This window comes from Canis lupus, chromosome 12, assembly GCF_011100685.1.
Source record: "Canis lupus familiaris isolate Mischka breed German Shepherd chromosome 12, alternate assembly UU_Cfam_GSD_1.0, whole genome shotgun sequence".
In the NCBI taxonomy this organism is placed as follows: domain Eukaryota; kingdom Metazoa; phylum Chordata; class Mammalia; order Carnivora; family Canidae; genus Canis; species Canis lupus.
In genome coordinates this window covers 61,520,582-61,544,143 of record NC_049233.1, presented here as the reverse complement: position 1 = coordinate 61,544,143, position 23,562 = coordinate 61,520,582, and the positions used below count along the sequence as shown (strand labels likewise).

General features: G+C 33.2%; 2 long non-coding RNA genes across 2 annotated transcripts in view; one reads left to right on the top strand and one right to left on the bottom strand.

Moving 5' to 3' along the window:
- The window catches only part of LOC111098184, a 358,173-nt gene that overhangs the window by 154,142 nt on the left and 180,469 nt on the right, over positions 1–23,562 (top strand). The window lies entirely within an intron of this gene.
- Positions 7,295–23,562, bottom strand: part of LOC119876852 — a 49,880-nt gene continuing 33,612 nt past the window's right edge. The window contains exon 3 of the long non-coding RNA XR_005367478.1: positions 7,295–7,365. This is a non-coding gene — a long non-coding RNA (uncharacterized LOC119876852). The remainder of the gene's footprint in view (positions 7,366–23,562) is intronic.

The window sequence follows — 23,562 nt, the reverse complement described above, 5'->3', positions numbered from 1 at the left end:
ATTTTAGAGAGATTATAGATTCTATAAAGAAAGCAAAGAAGGACAAAAGGACCACTACCACACTTCCCAGCCTGACAATGACAATACTTTCTAACACTCTAGAGGACTGCAAGGGAGATAGTGTCCACAGGGAGAAGCCAACTGTTTTTTTTTTTTTTTTTTTTTTTTTTTTTTCTGGTACAGTAAAATAATAGAAATGCTTAAACAAGATATTGAAAAAATAGAATATTTTGCTGCTGATGGTCTTTGAATTCCGTAGGGCATAGGATTTAATTTTTTTTTTTTTTAATTTAAGGATGCCTCAGTGGTGCAGTGATTGAGCATCTGCCTTTGGCTCAGGGTGTGATCCCAGAGCCCCCAAATCAAGTCCCATATCGGGCTCTCTGCAGAGAGCCTGCTTCTCCCTCTATGTCTCTGCCTCTCTCCCTGTGTCTCTCATAAATAAATAAATAAAACCTTTATAAATTTTCAAATTTAACTTCAATTAATTAATATATAATGTATTATTGGTTTCAGAGGTAGAGGCCAATGATACATTAGTCTTATATCAAACCCAGTGCTCATTGCATCACATGCCCTCCTTAATGTTCATCACCCAGTTATTTGTAGAATTTCTGAATGTGAAGAATGTAATAAGGATGTAGAACAGGAGATGTTCAGAGCTTCATGTAGATTAGTGTGTATGGGAGAAGCAGATTATCTGGATATCGGGAGCCTTTAATGGTGAATGTATAATAGGACCAAAAAAGCCATAATCATATTTTTTTTCCTGGCTGATTCAAGGCTGAAAAGGGTATTCAGACTGACGTTTGAGGGGTGGGAATTGTAGATGTCTACACTCTGTGTTCACACTCAGTAATGAAAACAAGTAAGCTGAGGAAAACTGCACGTGGATACTCTGCTTAACCTTAAATAATTCAAGTGAAAAGCTTAAGGGAGGTGTGATCTTATTTCCAGCATCTGAAGCTTAAATTTGACCTAGGTCTCTCCCTGGGCCTGATTCTGAGTCCTCTCACCTTAAATATCTCCATTTCACATCAGGGCCTCTCATCTTATACCATTTATGCTTTCGACCATCAAGATTATATGTTCAGCCCTGACCTTTCCCTAGAAATTTAGATGTGTTTCCTCAAAATATGTATCTGACATCTGTACTTGAATGTCTAGGGGGCATTTCAAACTTAACTGTCCGAAACAGAACTCTTGAACTTCAGATGTTTTCTTCAAAGGTTCTCTTTTATTTTCCACGTCTCAATCAAAAGCCCTAACATCCATGCTACATTTCAAGACAAAAAATTGGGATCATCCTTCTTTCTTCCTTCATTTTAGCCAGATGTGTCAGTACATCCTCTTGAATACCTATCAACCTGAGATCAATCTCCTTGTGTTCGTCTAAACTATAATCTAAACAATCTTCATTCCCTGGCTCGACTGATTTAACATCCTGATAACTAATCTTCTGATCTTGCCTCTACAGGATTGATTTTATATCCAGAAGTCAGGCTGATGTTCTAAAAATAAAAGTAGGTGATCTACCTACCTATGCCCTCTTCCTACTGCCACTCCTACCATCAGCGCACACTCTTCAAAGACTTTCTCTCGCTTTGAGAAAATAACTAAGTTCTTTACCCCAGTCTATAAATCCCTGTGTGATCTAGCTCCTGCCTCTTTCTCCAGTGTCACATCAGTTCACTTTTTCTCTTGCTCATTATGCTTTAGTCACATTGGTCTTTCCTCTGTTCTTTGTAACTGAAGCTTGTTACTTTCCTAAGGTCAGTCGCAAGCTGTTTCTCTGCGTGAAATGCTCTTCCCCTTGTTCTCACGAAGAATAGCTCTTTCTTACTTTTCCCCCCCATGAAATATCACTTCTTCAGGAAAGCTTTTTTTTTTTTTTTTTTTCCCCTCGAACATTCAGGGGATGGATACATCATTTCAGCCTGATTTTACTCTCTGAAAAGTAGTTTGTATCACCTGACGCTGTCTTGCTCTGAGACATTTCCGGTCATGTCCACTGCTCTAGTCCCAGTGTTTACAGTGCACCTACTTAGTGCACTATATAGACTCATTGGATGAATGAGAAGATGCATGGGTGACTGTGAATGACAGCCTGGCCCGATGACCTCTCTTCTCACATCTTAACCTACCCTACTCCAAGCCACAGTGGGCTTCCTCTTAGTACATGGTAAGGTGTTAAGCTCCTTTCCATATCAGGGCCTTTCACCTGTTGTTTGTTCTCTCTCCATGTGACACATCCCCCCCCCCCCCCGTGTCCCCTCCTCACCTCCTGAACTTGTGTTCATCCTTCAGATTCCAGCTCAAATAAGTCCTCCTCATGGAAATTTAGTCTGCTACAAGGGAATATTTTCATTATAAAGTTTCATAACACCAAGTGCCGCTTTCTTGAAGGACATATCTGGGTTGTAGTTTCTTTTTCCAATGATTTTTTCTCGTGTTTCTCCTCAACAGAACTGTAAACTCCTCAGTCAGGACCGTACCTGTTTTTGCATTTGATTATAACCTCATCAACTAGACAGGTATGCAGTCTTACTCAAAAATATTAATCCGATCTCTTTTACCTCCTTTAATTGTCTAAATAAAAATGAAAATTTAAAGTCCCACAAAAGCAATCAATAAGTAGATCCTCAGCCAGAGCCTATCTATTTCCCATAACCCATGACTTAGCTAAATCAACAATTAGGGCATTTTGAGCTCTAATGGACCATGGATAGCAACTGCTTGGTCTAACAATCAGCTCCCAAAAAAGACAAGTGGAGGGCAAACAATAATTAGATGGCAGAGCTCTATCAACAGTTCAGTAATCCTTGTCCACACCTGAGTGACTCCAATAATAGCTGACATAAGACGCTGGAGGGAATAAGACTGAGCTACCTTGCATGTTGAGCCCTATGCTCATTCTAGTGGGAAGCTGAAAGTTTCTAAAGCATATAAATTTATAAAGCATATACATTCTAAGGCAAATAAATTAAATAAGTGATGTGTCTTTGGTTGCCAGCAAGATAGGTAGGTAGATGTTTCTATTCCTGTCTCTTTTTCTATCCTTAGTTTCTTGTTCAAGCTATGTTTTAAAGAAAGTGAGATTTGGGTAGAAATGGGTCTCTACCTATTTTCCTGAATATACTATCTAGCAGCTCCTGGTTCTACTCCATTCTTATGGTTCTTGTTACTTTTAGTGAAATGTGATAAATTTACATAATGAAATGTGACAAAATAAACAATTAGTCTTTTAAAATATCAATAGAACTAAATAAATAATGTTGACCTAGTATTTTCTGCCACTTTAATTTTTTTTTTTTTTAAGATCACTGTAAGCCAAGAGAATAAAAACTTTAGGCAACCTACTATACCCTAAAGAGCTCAGGACACCTGCTTAGGAATTCTCAGCTATTTGAGCTCTGTTTAGCATCAGGGAATGGGTTTGGAATGGGTCAATGACTTTTTTTTTTTTTTTTTTTGGAAAAAAAATTGGCTTTGTCCTATCTCAAAACAAAATAATACATATAAAATGAGAACTGCATCAGATGCCAACATTTTGGTGCACTCGGCATATGCCAACCACTATTCCAGGCACCTGTCATGTGTTACTTCAGTTAATCTTCACAACAACTTTGTATATTTGTATTTTTCTTATAACAAATTTGAGGCTCAGAGAAAATAAATCTCTTGCCAAAGTAAGTGCCAAAGTGAAGTTTGAACTCCATGTTGATTTTTCTGCATGAACAGAATGTCAAAAGAAAAACAAGTTAAAAACGCTAAGATTCAACAATAACCTTTGCTAACATAACTAACATCTGTTGAACAACAAGAATAAATAAAAACTAGGATAAGCAAATGGGAAGATTAGGAGACTTATTTCTAAGATACTCTGTGTTGGTACATCCAAGCTAGATAATTTGCAGTTACAATGGCCAGAGAAGAGTTACCATTTTCTTTACTTCAATTCAAGAATATTTGGCACCCAGGTGGCTCAGTCAATGAGGTATTTGACTCTTGGTTTTAGCTGAGATCATGATCTCAGAGTCCAGGATCAAGCTCCACGTTGGGCTATTCACTCAAAGGGGAGTCTGCTTCTCTCCTTCTCCTTTTGCCCCTCCCTCTGCTTGTGGGCTCTTGTACTCTCTCTAAAATAAATGAATAAATCTAAGAAAACACCAAGAATATTTGGAAAATAGAATAACAGATGTTCTAATTGTGAGGCTTATACACATTCTGCTGTTGTCAATGGATAATACCTTCACGGTTGATTGTTACAGCTTCATCCATCTGTAACTAGATGCTTGACATAGGACTTATGGTCAGGTAGTGGGATGCAATTTGCTTGTAGATAGGTGTTATAGTTCCTGCCAAAGATGAACTCTTAGAGTAAATGACAGTGAATAATAATAATAGAGATTATCATTCAGAATGCATTTTGTTTGTGTTTTTTATGATTTAGATGAAATCTACCGATGATGACTCTCAGCTTCTGTGCATTATAGTCTGTCCATATGGCCTTTACTTGCAAACAAAATGTGTTCTCAAACTTCGATGGATTCTAGAGCCAACACTGACCTGGGGGAAGAAAACTTTATATAGCACTATGTCATCTCTAAAATTTCTAATGTTTCAGTATTAGATGTTATACCTATATAGCATATTCAATAAGCAGTTGGATTATCTTTTCAGTTATCGTGCTGAAATATAACTGATGGTTTTGGTGGAAAGATTTAGCTTTAAGTGAAGCATGAAAAGAGTAAAGGTTTTTAATTTGCATATGTTTGAGTCTCAGAAGCTCTTAAAAGTGTAGCATAATTTTGTTTATGCCCCTTGGTTATTATTTGCTTCAACTTTGAATAAAAGACTTTTAATCCAAATATTAAAATATACAAGTTTAGGAATTAAAGTAGATACTTACTGGCATAGGAATTGACAAATTGGTGAAACACAATAGAAAAGTCTGAAACAGATGAAAAACAAATAGGAATTTAACGTGTGATGTTTTAAATATATGAAGATCTCTTACAAATCAATCTAGCACTGTATGTTGACTACACTGGAATTAAAATAATATAAAATATAAAAATATGGCTGTAAGCCATCTTGATGCAAATAAACAGGGAAATGGACAAGTTTTTTTTTAATTAGAGTACTTATTAAACATTCACTGTGTATCTAAGAATTTCTATGAAACAGAAATACTTCTTATACCACAGGCTGTGGGTTTTCTTTTTTTTTTTTTTTTCAATTTTTTTAGACCTGTGAAGGTACTATAGAGATTTTGTTACCTAACAATCAAATAACTTATTTATTTATTTATTTATTTATTTATTTATTTATTTATTTAGAGGAAAGTTGGCAGCAGAGAGACAGTGGGAGAGAGAGAATCTTGAGCAAGTTCCTAGCTCAGTATGAAGCCTGACCCGGGGCTTCATCTCACAACACTGAGATCATGACCTGAATTGAAATCCATAGTCAGACATTTAAACGACTGAGCCATTCCGGCTTCCCAAAGAACCATTTAGAAGAAGAATTAAAGGAATGTCATTGCTAAATTTATTGAGACTTTTACTTAGGCTATGCCTAATATCATTTTTAGATTCATGATACATTTTATTTTGAGGTATAGATATGTTTCTCTATTACAATTTTCAACTATATTTCAATTTGAATGTTGTGAATTTAAGAGAAAATATTTATGAAATAACAACCACTAGGTTTATTTCCAGAAAATCTATCATGGGAAGTATGTTTATTATTATAAAACTGAAGTTTATGAAAAGCTTTTTCTTACAGTAGTTTACCAACTAATAAACATGTAAAATATGGATGCTAAAACACATGGATGAAGGTTTTCTAAACAGCTCAATATTTACAAGATCTCTTCCTAAATTACTTATTAATTAAAAATGTAAAATATAACTTTATTGTGGATAAACCTGGAGGATACCACTGAAAAAAAGGCACCAACTCTATCTTCACCAATATTGGAACAAATGACATCAAGTACCATCTTTAAAATGCACATAAATATACACATCATTTCTGCATTATTCCTGTCAATAATAAAAGTCTAAATTTAATCACAAGCGCAGGCAAATTGAAGTTGAAGGACATTCTATAAATTAACTTTTCTTAATTCTCAAAAAGTGTCAATGAAAAGAAACAAGAGAATGGTGAGAATATGCTCCAGAAAAAAGGAAACTAAAAAGCTATGACAGCTAAATTGAGTGTTGGTCCTGAATTTGATCCTGGTTCAGGGAAAGATAGCCTTAAAAGAAATTATTCGAACAGTTGATGCCATTAAATATGGACTATGATTAAGACAGTAATTTTGTATTATTGAAATATGTCTGATTTTCAAAACTGCATTAGTTTATGAAAGATAATATGTTTATTCTTAGGAAATGAATATACTAGATACTTTTAGGGACAAAGGTTCTTTAACTTATTCTCTAGTAGTTCAGCAAAATGTAATAATTTGTATATATATATATGCACATATAAATGTGCTAATGTATAGTGGGGAAGAGGGAAAGAAATGGACAGGAAGAGTAAGGGAGCAGAGAAAGAAAAATAAAGAAAAATTTGAAAAATTGAATAATTGCTAATATGGGTAAAGAGTATAAGGGAATTCCTTACGCTATTCTTGTAGTTTTTCTGAGTACAAAATTCTATCAAAATAAGAATTTATTAGAGTATCTGAGATGTTAAACAATGAAAGGCTATAAAACTATTAGAAGTTCTGTTGCAGAAATTTATTTGTTGGCCTAGAGGTGTTCTCAAGTATATTTTAAAAAAGAAAATTATAAACACATGCTATGTTATAATTCACACACAAAATTTCAATACACCTATGATTTTTGGTGATGTGCAGTAAAAATTCAGACTTTTGTTTGTTACTTCTTTTTCTTTTGCTTACCTCTCTTTGATTTCTCTGTAAGAAACACTGTCTTATAATAAAAGTATTCAAAAATTATCTGAATTTCACAAAATGCCCTTTAAGTATACATATCCCAAGAATAAATTCTTTTTTTTTTTTTAAGATTTATTTATTTATTTATTCGTGAAAGAGAGACAGAGACACAGGCAGAGGGAGAAGCAGGTTCCATGCAGGGAGCCCAATGTGGGACTCGATCCTGGGACTCCAGGATCACATCCTGGGCCGAAGTAGGACACTCAACTCCTGGCCACCCAGCCATCCCCCAAGAATAAATTCTTTTTTAATAGGCCTTTAAGCTGTCATTTTAAGTATGTAATATATCAAACTATGGAGTAGAAACCATATTCAGTTGCTTGCCTGTATCAACCGAGTGAGTTTATTCTATCAGCTATTTCATCTTGATTGACTAGGGCTGCGTTGATGTGACACTAAAATGGGGGGAAAAAGAAAAAAAGAAAAGATCATGCTAATTTTAATATAAATATCCATAGAAACTCAACAATAGAAACCAAGGTGACAAAAGATACACAAATGCACACACACAAATCAACAATGAATTTAAACCATTTATTTCTGACATATACAATGGAATAACTAAAGGAATTCTTAAAATTCCAAATAGAAACTAATATATACTAATATATAAAATGATCAAGATTACTTTTTATAAAAGAAATTTTGCATTGTTCAATAAAGTGCTACCATACTATAGTTAATTTCCTGAAATCTAACAAGTATATACTTACAATATTAAAATAACCCCCAGTACCTGTGGGAATTAAATAATCATTTGGGGAGTAAATGGAATAATAATTCACTCATTTTTTTATGAATATATTAACAGAACTTTAACAACTGCCAAATCCCTTTTACTTTGACATGTTTTAAGTCAGTTGGGTATAAGATCATATGATAAAAGGATGCCACCCTTTTATGCAAAGGTCATGGTTCATCCCCAGTATTATATTGTTCTTATCAAGGCATTAAAGGTAGTAAGTTACAGAACTGTCAAGGTATTCAGCAAAGAATCTACATATGAAAATTTAAGAGTGGCAGTCTACTAAACAGTGGCAAACTTCTGTAAAGATATTGGATAATTGAAAATAAGTTTCTCTATGTGGAACCTCTCTAAAGTACAGTTTTACACAATCTGCATGTCGTGTCTTTCATAACTGGTTTATGAGAAACATTTTTACTCTGTGGACTTCACATTAAATTATTCTTGTTTCCACTAGGTGGTTCTTCAACTGAAAATTCCTTCTGTAATAATTGACATTGGGCCCTGTATTTTCTTTCTTTTTGCTATTGCTGACAAGAGCAAATCAAGATTGCTATTTGCTAACAATAAACAACCTCTGTAAAAGTACCCTAATCATTTTTTCCTTTGACTTTCTGAACCACTTAGGCAGTGATCTTGCAGTTGATTTTCTTTTGATAATTATTTCAAATTATATAGAAGAAGGAGATGTATCTATTTTAGAGTATGCAAAACAAATTTGCACACATACATGCACACATGCACAATAAATCCCCTTCACACCAAATAATTGGAATATTAATCCCATCACTGTGTTCTTCATACACAAGCAAGTAAAATTTAAAGACTAATGAAAAATAAAAAACTTAGAATCATTTATTTTTAAGCTGGACAATAGAAGAGACAGGATAACTGAAAAGTGAATCAGGTTCATAAAATAGTGTAGAAGAGCAATCTATTTTACAAATAAGCTATATGGTAAAATATTAGAATGTAGGAAGAATAGTTGAAATATAATGTGGTATCTAAGCAGCTTGAGATATTGAACTCATTTTTATCTTAGAGAAGGAAAATAAATCTAGGTTACAAGAGAGTGAAAATTATCATCATCAGCTAATTTATTGGGCATTGTCTACGTGCATAGTTTCACAATTACCATCATTGATCATAAGCAGGCAAGGTGATGTTGACCTTGGGAAATTTCAACAGAATGGAAGAAAGTAGTAAACAACTACAAGTTATCTTTTGTGTTCTAATCCACACTTCCAACAAGGCATGTTGGGGTGGGGGGCAAATGGAAAGCAGATAATTTTGTAATATTTTTACCTCCTACTAGCTTTATTTTATGTTTAAATGGCTAAAGCATAATTAACATGATAAGAGCTTCATGCTTAGGGTACATCTTTATTTTGCAAACCAATTTCAGATTGTTTCTTTGTCATATTCTGAGCAACATATTTACTTGGAAAGGATAATTGTGTTTATTCCATTATGAGCCATCTCCTACAGCTTTTTTTTTTTTACCATCTATTCCTATTCCTTATTATTCAAAAATATTCTTATATATGCATGACTTTCCTTCAACCTACTTTTTAGCTTGTGAAATTGTTTTATCAGATAGCCAAACTTTTTTTTCCCAAAATAATATAATAATCATTTAGCATTAGAAGGTGACTTCTAATTCCTTCCATAAAAGGAAATTTCTTCTATAGCCTAATAATACTATTTAAAATGTTCTACTCCTGAGAATTATGATCCCTCTGGTAAATGGCAGCTTAGTGCAGTAATTCTCAGTGGGTGATGAAAAAACATCTCTCTCACAAACTCAATTTTTCTTAATTAATCTGAATCATTTATTTTTAGGATGGCAAGATAAGGTTACATGATCACAGAGACCACTTCATTTTATTCAACCTCTAAGTATATTGTACTTTTGTAGTTTTCCCATTCCTTATGATATTTCCAGTTTTTCTATATCTTTGAAGTCCACCAAAGCATATAATAGATATAAAGAACATTAGCATAGTAGTTCATCTATGCATTTATCAAAACTCAGGAAAAATTTTATCTGTAGAAAGATCAGGGTTTTTTTTTTTTAAGATTTATTTATTTATTCATGAGAGACACAGACTAAGAGAAAGGTAGAGACATAGGCAGAGGGAGAAGCAGGCTCCTTGCAGGAAGCCCTATGCCTAACTGGATCCGGATCCTGGGATCACGACCTAAGCCAAAGGCAGATGCTCAACCATTGACTCCATATAGGTAATATCATCAGTCCACCTTCTTATGGAAGGTGAAAGAATCTGTTTTGTTCAAGGCAACTAATTTCATTGGCTAATAAAGGGAAGACATTGTTGAAATTTTTTCACATGGTGTTATTCTTTCCCTAATATTGTTTGCAGTTTATGGACAGTTCTCACATTTAATGCTGTTACTAAACTCTTTTCAGCTGCTACAGCATCCTAGCCCATAGACACCCTAAGGCTTTCCTACTGTGAATACTTTAGTTCTAAAAGATAATTTTCCACGATAATACATTTTTAGCTATTGCAATGCTAGAAAGAGCTCCAGAGACAAACTTTCATTTTACACATGAACAAATTTGGCCCCGGAAAAATAAAGTAACTTGCCTAATGCCATACAGATAATAAATTAGGCCCTCTACAAGACTAGAATTGAAATGTATTGACTCACATCCCACTGTTCATTTCATTATACCAGTATTTTCAAAACATTCCTAGCCAAGGTTTGAAATAAATTCCCAAATTTTGTTTTTTGTCTTGTTTCCCACTCCCCTCTTTTTTTTTAGGTTTCAGAGATTCTCAGTACTAGTTTAGAAAGGCTTTGGGGGCCTAAGAAAAGGATGGACTTGTGTTTCTAGCTCTTTCTCTTGGTTCAGTGTGCAGAGACTAGGTTTTTGGAGTTTAGATTTTATTGTCAATTAAATGGGAAGACATGGGAGGTTAAAATAGGTGATTAACTAATATAATTTCATTAGTCTTTGAGAACTCCACTCTGATGCTGTGATGGGTAGGAAGAGGTCTCTTAAACAAACTGAATTTTGGTGAATACATATACATTATATATATATATATATATGTATATATATATTAGTTTCTAAGTATTTAAGTCCCCAAGAAGTTCTAAGTTGATATGAATTCATTTAAAAATAATTACCTAGAGAATCAATATTCTATGGGAGTAGAGATGCAGACAAGGCCTGGGGGTAGTAGCTATTGGCAAACTGTACCCAGTCCTTGACCCAATATTGTGAACTTCTAAGGGAGATAATTAACCATGTTGATTACATAAAATGTCTTCTCAATTCTGGAAAAACAAGATGTATCTATACAGATTATTTCCCACTTATAGTATATGCAAATATCAGTGGTTTGCCATCATCACAATGGCAAAGATTATAGAGGTACTAATATGAGTGGCTCATTAAAATATACTTTCAGATTGCTTCTCGGCCTTTTGGCTAAAATCAAGTGTAAAACATACTTTCAGGAATTACCAGCTTTTGAGTAACAGCTTGAACATAAAAGATTACATGAATATAAATGTGTTTAGAGTGCAAATAAATTATATAAAACTTTGAGGTGATGGCTATGAGAATAAGGCTAGAAAGACTAATAGAATAAAAATAAAATAAAACCCCAGTTAGAGAAATAGGCACGTAAAGAAAAGAGAGATGAAACCCTCTTAATCAGATATTACATGTAAATTAATAAGAGAATATATCAAAATTATTTGCTTTACACAGTGTGCTTTTTTTTTTTTCTCACTGCAGTATAGTCATGCAAGAAATACATATTGAATTTTGTCTGTGAGCTGGAAACTGCTCTAGTGCCAGTTACAGTGATGAGAGATTTGGCACCTGCCTTCATGGAGCTGTCATGATGTTTAGAATACTTGTTAAATAGGTAAAAATATTAAATAAATAGAAATTTGACATAGGAATAATTGTTTAACATTGGGATAGAGAGTGGCTTAGGGACAAGAACAGAGAGTGCTTTAGGTAAGGTTTACAAGGAGAATTTTTAGAGAGTACAGTTTTTGACTTGAAACCAAATGGTCAATATGGAAAATAGAGTTCCTGACAGAGAGAAGAGAAAGAGCACAGGCCCTCAAGTGGAAATTAGGTGGTATAAGTTGAAGAACAAAATTAGTACCAACTCTGGAGAGCAGCAGTGAAGGAGAGGGAATATGAGACAAGACAGCAAAATCTGGTCAAAGGATGCATTATCCCATCAGTTAGAATTTGTTTAACCTGCATTTTAAGCAAAGTTATACCTTAAATGACTAGACCCAGCTTCTGAATTAGAGGATTAATAATGTCAAATTTGATTAACTGAACAAAACCAACTCCTTACTTAGGAAAAATCATGAGATTGATACTATTTTTCACGTATTTTTTAACCCTGATGCCTCCATCAACAAAGTGGACAGAAACTGTTTTTTGTTTCGTATTGTTTTGTTTTGTTTTATGATAGTGAAGTTGCCTGTAGTGAAGTAATAAAGTATATTTAATTTTCTATTTATTTACTGTTATATAGGTTGCTTGGGAATGATGTATTAATTACTGTATTACAGAAAGCATAGTGCATTGTTCAGATTGCTCAATTATTATTTATGACAAAGTGAATGAATGAATGAATGAGCCATTGACTAAGTTCATGTGTTCCTAAAAAACCATTTAAATCTCTCAGATAAAATTACCTAACATCCCAAATCATGGAAGGAAGTTATATGGTAGTAAATGACATCATGATTTGGCATGAAAAAAATAGATTCAAAGCATGTGCTTTGTAATTGTAGACCATATTTTTGGGCAAGTCCCCCTTTTTTTTTTTATGGGCAAGTCCCTTAATAAGGAAAGGAAAGCACTTTCCTATTCCTCCTTTTTTGTGAATGAGAAGGAAGTGGGTGACAAAATACCATCAACAAGGATGTTGCATTGTGGATTTTTTAATTATATTTTAAAAAAATATTTTATTTATTTTATTTTAGTTTGAAAGATTTTATTTATTTATTTGAAAGAGCACAAGCAGGGGGAGTAGTGGAGGGAGAGAGTGAAGCAGACTCCCCACTGAGCAGAGAGCCTGATACACAGCTGGATCCAAGGAACCTGGAATCATGACCTGATCCAAAGGCAATGCTTAACCAACTGAGACACCAAGATGCACCTATTTATTTTAGAGAGAGCAAAAATATATTATTTATTTTAGAGAGAGAGAGAGAAGGAGAGAGAGAGAGAGTAAGAGAGAGAGAAAGAGAGAGAGAGAGAAAGTACAAGCACGAGCAGGGAAAGGAACAGAGGGAGCAGGATAAGCAGACTCCACATTGGATGTGGAGCCCAATGCTGGGCTCTATCCCATGACCATGAAATCATGACCCAGCCTGAAACCAAGAGTCAGACGCTTAACTAGCTGAGACACCCAGGCTCCCCTGGAATATGATTTTTTAAACAGGAAGGCTAAGTAAGAAAAAAAAAGAAGGAAAACACAAATTACTAATAACAGAAATGAGAGGACAGCGCTACAGATCTCATGGACCTTAGAAGAACAATAAATATGTACCATAAACAACTCTATGCCCACAAATTTGATAATCATGAAAAGGACCAATTCCTTGGCAGATATACAGAGATTAATAAACCATTGTAAATCAAATAATCTTAAAACCACGACCCAAGTCAATAAAGTTCCATTTTTCTGTATTAACCGTGGCTCTTCTCCCCTCAAAGCACCTACTATTCTGACTTTTATAATCACTCTTTTGCTTTTCATTGTGATTTTTTAAAAAAATATTTATTTATTTGAGAGAGAGAGTGAGAGAAAGAGAGCTAGCATGAGCAGGGTTAGAGGCAGAAGAAGAGGGAGAAGCAGGCTCCCCACTGAGCAGGGCTCTATGTGGGGCTTGATTCCAGGACCCTGGGATCATGACCTGGGCTGAAGGCAGACACTCAACTGACTGAGCCATCCAGGCACTCTGCTTTTCATTATGATTGTATCACCCAAAAGTACATGCCTACTTTTTTAAAACTTTATATCACTTTTTTTTAAAGATTTACTTATTTATTTGAGAGAGAGAGAGAGAGAGAACACATGAGAGTACAAGGAAAAGGAAAGAGAATCTTAGGCGGAGTCCCTAGCTGAGTGCAGAGCCTCTATGCAAGGCTCAATCTCACACCTCCGACCTGAGCTGGATGCTTAACCAACTGTGCTACCCAGGTGCCCTGTGGTAGCAACATGTTATCTAATGATGTAATTTTGTTTCCTTAGTAAGTCACATACCCTTGTGTCAGATGCTCAAAGTTTTTTTGGGTTTCAGTTTTCCGTTTGCTTTTGTTGTTGTTGTTTGGTTGTATTTTGTTGCTTGTTCTGGGTAAATATTCTCAAAATTAAACTATATTCATTCAAAATGTATTTACAAATCTCTTTTGTAAATATTAATTTAAAAATATTTTTCTTTCCTATCTTTTTCTCTTAAAACATTCTTTGTTGAGTTGCTTTTTTTGGTTCTTCTCATTTAGTCTTCATGTGTGAAATGATTTTCTCTTTTATTTCAAATTATTGTATGAGTATGTCACATCATCTCTGAATGTCTTCCTCCTTCTGATATGATATGTTTTGTTAATTCATACCTGGTATCATTTTCTTGATGTCTTTCAATTTATTTTGAAATTTGTTTGGAAATATTAGAGTTTTGATGTGCTTGAGAAGACATATCTCGCTGTGATCATTATGCTTTGTAATCTCTTTTTTCCCATGGAAACATTGCATGAGATTTGGCACTAATACTTCTTTTTCTCACTCATTTTTAAAAGATGTTTGGTTCAGATCATTTTTACTACATCACAGAAACCCACTTTTCTATTGTTTTTGTGTAGTATTTTAAAATACGGCATCTTGCTTTCTGAGTTCTCCTTTTTCTCCCTCTTCCCCACTCTAGTTCCTTCTAGTACTTTCTCCTTAGTATAGTGGACCTTGTTTAGAAGAGAGATTGGGTAGGTCAGTTTTGAATATTCATTGAACCTAGGAAGAGAGATTGGGTAGGTCAGTTTTGAATATTCATTGAACCTAGGCTACTTCAGCAACTTTGTACTTATTATGAGGCCCTTTGCTCTCTTCTACTATCAGAACAAGTAACTCTCCATAGCGATGTAGCAAGCATTCCCAAATTGCCTGTGTATTTTAATGAATAACTTTGAACTATTTTTAGAAGTCCTTTCTTTGTGTTTATAGGTTATTTATATTACAATAAAAGGTTCAAAAGTATTCATGAAAGTAGCTGATAAATATATAAGCAATTTAGTTCTTTTTAGCTAAAGTTGGGCTTAATATAATGTCTGAATTAGTATGCCCTAAATTCAAGGTTGTTTGGTAGGGGGACAATGAAGGAAATAATTGATCATATATTTTCTGTTTTATATACACTTTTGTATACTGTTTATATTTTATAAATTCTTTTATGTTTCAATCTGTTCTTTAAATCAGAAGCACATATTATATAATGAAAACCAAGTATACAAAAAGAAAGAAAGAAAAACTCTGTTTCACTGTTTGAAACATTGACAATTTGTAATATGAAAAGAAATATTTGCAAATATCAATCAAAGGGTTAAGGACACTGGGCTGTATACCTACTGGACTCTTATACTGGTTACTTTATCTCTGTTTACTAGTACAACTAGACTGAAATGCACAGATCAAATACTTAGCATTTAATTTTATGTATTGGGACAAATAGAGGAAAATAAAATATTCTATTTGAAAAGTATAGTTTTGGAGACAGAATAGACTAGATGTTAAATTCTGAATGACAACTTGTTTGTAAAATTTAATTATAATACTTAAATATTCTTTTATAAAATACTGCTTTTGGCAAAGAAATACGTAAAGTAATGCTGCATGTTTTGTCCTGTTTAGTAGCTCAATTATCACGCTTCTTAATGTTGAGGATTCAAGAAAGAATTTGCTTGTAAAAGTTGAGAAATTCAGTTCCATGTCAAGAAAACATACTTTAACATTACACTTAATACTTATACATTATACTTAAGTATAATAAGAAATATTATACTTAAAATTACTTCCAAAGCTATTTTAAATTCTCTTTTCACAATCTTTAAAAAAATTATCTTGACTGTTATTCTTCCAAAAGGAAATATCTTATATTTTTTAGTTGTTAAGGGTTGTCAGACATGAGTAAAAAATATGTAGGTACTGACCTCCGTTTCCACCTGCCATTCTTAAATGATGAATTCATATTTTAAATAATTTTCTTCCCTGACTTTAACAATAGCAAATGGAACAGGAACTTTGTCTTATTTGGGTTTTCTAATATTAAGTCGTACTATAGACTTTATTCCAAGAGAATTAATACAGCTTTTAAAAAGAAAAAAAGAGCAAATATCATTGACTGCATCTGCAGTGCAAATGGAATGTGCTCATTATGAGCCTTTTTAGTAGAGAAGGAAAATACAGTTTTAATATAGATTTCAAAAGTTGGAAAATAATTCAATTTTGGTACTAGAATGACAAAAGTAGGCCAATAATTTATAAGCATCCTTCACAAACTACTAAGCCTAGATTTTGTAACATTTATGTAAGTTAAATGTAGTCTTTCTACTATTTATTTAAAATCTAAGACTTTTCTTTAAAAAAAAACTAACAAAACAAAATATACAGTATTCAAAGGGAACTTGGAAATTATGCAGGCCACTCTACTATTTTTCTCCTTCTCAAACTAAAATTCAAATATATACCCTTACAACATGCAGTGTATACTGGGGTAATAAAACCTCAAAATGAGCACACTTTATCTTCCCCTAATTAATTTTGAGTGTTTACTGGCATTTAATTAAATAATTAGTTTGTAATATTTGTCACATGCCTTCTCCGTGGAAGATAGTGTACTAAGTACTAAGGATATACTATTGCACAGGGGCCATTACTCCTAAAAACTTTACAGCCCAAAGGGTGATATAGATAAATGAATTAATAAGATAAATTCCAGGTTGTTGTAAGTTTTCTAAAGTCAGTGAAAAGGATGCTAATATCCAGATTGGGCATTTAGAGGAAACATACCTAATGCACTGCCATTTAAGCCTACATAAGAGTAAGAAAGTAGCTATGTGAGAATTTGTGCATAGAGGGCACTAGGGGGAGGAAATGCCATGTGAAAGCCTTTAAGAACAGTGAGATTGGAGCCTAATGAGCAGGAGGAGAATGTGTGATCTTTTCTTTTGGAAATATTTTGCATGAAGGGAGTGTGACATGACACTACACTCTCAGTGTGCAGTGGTTCATTTCTAGTGAGCAATAAATTATTGTTATACGTGTATTAAGATGTCATAACTTCTAAATAATAATTTATAGATGATTTTAATAAATAACTTTTTACCGTAGAAGTAGAAATTGGATAAGCAACAACACTCCCTTTCCTATCCCCCAATGATACTCCAACACAAGATATACACATTGACCTTTGGACAATATGGATTTTAGCCCCCTTCTAGAAATGGTGAGTTAGCAATTCATTAAAAAGAATATATTGAGCATTTTTTAAGTACCATTCATACTTCTACAACATGCTTGTTAAATACTCATCACAAACTTACAGTGATACTACAATCTTTAGTCATTAAATTTAAGTATCTGACGTAGATTCAGTAAGAGAAAATAAACAAAAAATAGAACATGCACCTGAGGAAAATGGCAAAGATTACTAAAAATTACAGGTGATAATATCTTCTCCAGGCTCCAACCATAGAGTAAGATCAGGGACAGAACTTTATGTAACAGAAGCAGCTATTTCTGGAAGCCAAGATCATTTGCTGTTGCTGAATGCAGGGCTGAAACTTTTGGGCCTCTTTAAATGATCCAACTTCTCAGACTTATTCTGAAAAGAACTAATTTATAACTCAGTCCCTCTAAATATTGAGTGTTCAATCTAATTGAAAGTCTTAGTGGTATTTAATGTCACTCTATTACTTTATGGCAAAAAAGTATTCATTTTTCTATTTTTACAAATTGTAAAATATACATAAATAAAATTTACCATTTTAACAATTTTTAAGTACACAGTTCAATGGCCTGTTGTACAACAATAATCACCATTAATCTCCAGAACTTATCTTCTGAAACTGAAACTCCATATCCCTTAAACACTAATTCATGATTCTCCCCTTCCCTCAGCCCCTGGTAATCACCATTTTACATGGTTTTTCTATGAATTTCACTACTCTGGGTACCTCATAATTATATGGGTATTATACTGGGTATAAGACAGTATTTGTCCTTTTGTGACTGGCTTACTTCACTAAGCACAATGTCTTCAAAGTTCCTTCATGGAGCATGTGCAGAATTTTCATCTTGTTTAAGTCTCAATAATATATCATTGTATGTACATATCACATTTTGTTCATTCATCTGTTTGTGGATGCTCGAGTTGCTTCCTACCTTCTGCTGTTGTGAATAGTGCTGCTGTGAACATTGATGTACAAGTAATTTCTTTGAACACCTATTTTCCGTTCTTTTGAGTATATAGCTTTAAGTGGAATCTCTAGGTCACATGGTAATTCTATGTTAAATTCTTTAAATTTCAAGTAGGATTGAGAAAGACTGAAAAAATAAAACAAATTGCACCTATACTTCCACCCTCACCATGCTTTTTAATGTGTCAGGATATTTGTTCAATATATTTCTTTTGCCTGGATTCCTCAAATCAGAAACCTAGGCACAGTAAGCTAGACTTTGGTTTAGTACTAGAATGCTTCCATACTTCTAGCTAGTTTCAGCTCCATTACCTGATTCAGCCTTTTCATTTGAAAATACTGTCAGTTTTTAACCAGAAGATAATGGGCAAGTCTCATGCTAGAACATGCATGGTTTCTAATGATTCTGATCAGGGCCTATATTAGTATTTTTACAAAGTTTATGGCAGTAAACATTACAATATATTTTTGTTGAATAAACATTTAATTTTTTAAAAGATATTATTTATTTGAGAGGGCACAAACAGACTCCCCACTGGACAGGGAGCCCAATGCAGGGCCACATCCCAGGACTCTGAGATCATGACCCGAGCAGAAGGCAGCTTAACTGACTGAGTCACCCAGATGCCCCCAAAATCTAATGTATTTTTATTGGTATGCACTTGGTGTCTCTGGAATGTTATGCCATTATATACCTATGCCATTTGTATCTAAACTGTACCAGTTTAGATATACAGAAACATATTCACATTGATATCTCAAGTAAGAAAAAATGAATATGTTCCTTTTGAAATCACTCGGTTTAATTTTTTTAATCAAAGCATTGGGTATGTACCATAACTCTAAAATAAATCTTTAGGACATGTAGCTATTATCACATTATAACTCAAGATGTGTGCCTTGAGAATATTTTTCATGATTCATTTATAATTAATGCCTTTGAACATTTCCCATATAATGATAATTTAACATTCTAAGATATTGAAACCAGTCAATATAATTTTACCTCATAATACTCAACTAGTTCTATGAAAATGCAAATTAAAGATCTGAGTATTAGGCAAATCAAATTTGCATGCATATGGTGTATATACATAAAATGATTCAGAATATTGGATATCATTAGCCACTCATTATACTCATAGACCATAATAAAGAACAAGAGGAATTTGCCACATAAAAGACATTAACAAAATGGAAAATTTTACAGGCATAAAATTTATATTCTAACCCCTTAACATGGACCTGAATGCCAAAATCCATATAGTTAAAAAAATAAAGGTAAAAGCAACATTTCTTTCAGCATTCTGAAGAATATCTCTATAGGGAATAAACTTAATGAGGTTGGATTTTATTGAGATCTCTTCAAAGGGACTTGAAAATACACAATTTTTTTTTCTATTTAAACTTTGGGATAATTCAGAGTGTAGTAATTTTGAGGTTAAGAACACATTAAAAATAGACAGCAGAGGTTTGAATTGTGGATTTACTATTTACTAATTATATTACCTTGCATAGACTTTTTAAACTTAAGTCTATACCTTTCTTGTACAAAAAAGAATATACGTCATCATCACAGGACTGCTGTTAGTATAAATACTGTAATTGTAGAAATATTAATATAATGTCTGTGTAGAGCGAGTGTTCAGTATGTATCACCTAATATTTTTTCAACTGAAATAAAACAAAGACTCACATTTTCAACTCTTTTCAAATGCTTTTTAAAATTATATATAGCCAAAACTTAAATCTTCTCATTTTAAATGATAAATAAATGCATTTATAGAAAATATTCTTATATCATCAACATCAATATATTTCATTTAAAATGCTTGATAATTCAACTTCTAATGTTTTTGGAAGTAGAAGTATTATACTTAATGCTAGAGTATTAAAAAAATCACTCAATATTTATTATTTAAAAAACAAATGTGAAAAATCCAGAACAAATTTGAAGAAGAAAAGGTCAAATTTTCATTCTCTCTCGGAGTCTCAAGATGTGTATCTTGAATTTTAGATTTCACCTTTTACTTTTTTTTTTTAAGACTTTATTTATTTATTCAAGAGAGACAGAGGGACAGAGACAGAGACAGAGTCCTAGGCAGAGAGAGAAGCAGGGTCGATGCAGGGAGCCAGATGTGGGACTTGATTCCAGGACTCCGGGATCACGTCCTGAGCCAAAGGCAGATGCTCAAATGCTGAGCCACCAAGGCATCACACCTTTTACTTATGTAATTTTGAAAAACTCACTGAACCTCTTGAGACTAAATTTTCTTACCTGTAACATAGTAATAATAGCAAATTCATAATTATCATAATGTTTAACTTACTGAGGTAAATTATAGAAAAATATTTTGTAATATGAAAAGAACTCTTTAAAGAGTTCTCTTTAGTTGTTCATGTATATTTTAAATTTGCTCATTAGGAAATGTAATAAAATATAGATTATTCACGTGGTTAACAATTTACTTAAAATAATAAAAAATAAAAGAGAAAAGAAATGAGTAATGTTCAAAGTCCCATCTGAAAGGAAATTATATTCCATTTGTACCTTAAACTTTTCTAAAAGCTTTGTATGATATTTGTTTCAGAAATTCAAAGGAGTGAGGTGGCTTAGTCAATTAAGCATCTGACTCTTGATTTTGGCTCAGGTCATGATCTCAGGGTTATGAGACTAAAGCCTAACATCAGACTGCTTAAGATTCTCTCTCTCAGGGTGCCTGGATGGTTCATCTGGTTAAGTGTCTGCCTTCAGCTCAGGTCATGATACTGGGGTCCTGGGATCTAGCCCTGAGAGTTGGATTCCTTGCTTAGTGGGGAACCTGTTTTTCCCTCTCCCTCTGGTCCTCCCTCTGCTTGTGCTGGCTTTCTCTTTCTCTCTCAAATAAATGAATAAAACCTTAAAAAAAAAAAAAAACAATTCTCTCTCCCTTTGCCCTTCTCCTATATATCTGCACACATGCAATCTCTCTCTCTTTATAAAAAAAAAAAAAAAAGAGAAAAGAAAAGAAAGAAAAAGAAAGAAAGAAAGAAAGAAAGAAAGAAAGAAAGAAAGAAAGAAAGAAAGAAAGAAAGAAAGAAAAAGAAAGAAAAAAAAAACAAGAAATTCAAAGGAGTAAAACTATTTATCAGGTAATAAGGCCCAGCTTCAAAATATACTCTTGTTTATGGAACATTCTAGATTCCTAAGAATGTCTTGAACAAAAATCTGAAATGTTAGTAGATGAAGGAAAAAAAACCCCTCTTAATTGCAGAATAATACCTTCAATATGAGCTCAATTTAATTATACATATATATGTATATATATATGTATGTTGAGTAAAAAAATATATACATACATATATATGCCAATGTAGAGGAAAAGAACTAGATACACCAAACTATTGAGAAACTATTGCCTCTGAGGAAAAGAAGTAACATGGGCTTTATCTGAAAAGGATTTTCATGTTTTACTTTACATATTTCTGAATGATTAAACTTTTCAATGAGAATATTTCTTTGTATTATTTTCATAATGAAAACACCAATGAAGAGAAAATATATTTAGCATTTATTAAGGAAGAATGGTCATTCATAGTTAATATTTACATATTTGAATATCAAGCCTAAGTTTCTATTTGTCAGAATCTCTGATAGTTACAGAAAAATCTGACTTTAAACTTTCAAGCTGAATAGTCAAGTTCAAAGTATATGTTCAGGAGGTCAAACATTCCACTCATATTATTAGCTAAATCCATATTGGGTCTTAAAAATAGAAATTAATGACTGATTCATACTTTTGCATGTCCATATGGACACTGTAACTGGGGCCAGAAGCAATACTCATTCAGAGTTGGAAATATCAACATTAAACTGTGTACATGCAAAGTGAAGCATCTGATCAAACATCCTGGTAATATTTGTGTTTATTCCACTCTAGCTCAAATATGTGAATATCTGCAAACATGTAGATTTCCTAACATCTTAATTTTGATCCATCTTTGAAGCTAGGGTACATTTCTTTTAAAAAACTTAAGATATGGGAATCCTTGGGTGGCTCAGCGGTTTAGCGCCTGCCTTCGGCCCTGGGCGTGATCCTGGAGACCTGGGATCGAGTCCCACGTGGGGCTCCCTGCATGGAGCCTGTTTCTCCCTCTCCCTCTGCCTGTGTCTCTGTCTCTCTGTGTGTGTGTGTGTCTTTCATGAATAAATAAAATCTTAAAAAAAAAACCTTAAGATATATATATCTTATATTTATCTTATACATATATTATTTTACATAATAGTCTAGAACAGGAGTTGGCAAAGTGCAGGCTATATATATATATATATATATATATATATATATATATGCTTTCTTGAAGAAATTACCACCATAAAGATAAATTAACTGCTTTACTTTGTATATCATCATTCATCAAATTCTTAAAATTAAATGCAGTGGAGGTTTTCTGCCTCTTTGATTTTCAATTTAATCTATACATGTATATGTAGTATATGTGAATAAAGCACAATTGTGTTTTTGAATTTTAATGTGTTTCTAGGAGTGAAAATAGAGGTAGGAGAAGGAAAAACATAGAAGTAAGAGGAATGGCTATTGGACAAGACTATGAAAATGACGCTCTATTAAATTTCTGAATAGATACATAATTTTACCTACAGATTAAGCCACCAGAATAATTGTATTTATGTGAAATCCTTCTAGAGTCTCCTGATTACTAAGGAATTAATTGAGTTGATACCGTGGCGTATGGTGATGAAACTAAAAAAAATTAAGCTTCCAGGAAGCTCTACTTATTCCACTAAAATAAACCTGTTTAAGGGGTAACAAAATATTTTGATGAAATTATTAAAGCTGCGATCACGTTAAACGTAATTTGACTTCTTATTTCTCCCAAAGCACTTTTGTTAACTTTTCAGTGAAAGATTTCAGAAATTAAACTCATATATTGATAGTCTTCCTATTTTTCTTTTTACTCACCCAAATATTTATTTTTCTTATCCAGTTTCCAACAAAAAACATATATTTTTGTACGCGTTTATGTGCTACCTAGTATTTTAGTTATAGAAATTAACATTTTAAAAATTCCTGCATTCTATTGAGTTTAGACAGCCACTGAATATAATAAATTTTTGACTTATATAGTAAGTTAAAAGGAGACAAGGGCTAACATAATTCTCACAATAAAAAACAAATTAAAGAGCATGGGATGGGTAAGAGTACTGCTTTGCAATGTTAACTACGGCAGTCAGGAGAGAGACCTCCAAAAGAAAGATGTCAGATGAGCAAAGGTAAGAGAGGTAAAAGGAAGAGGTAAGAGAGCAAGATATACACACACCTGAAGGAAGATATTTCTAAACAGAGCAAGAAGCCAGTGCAAAATCCT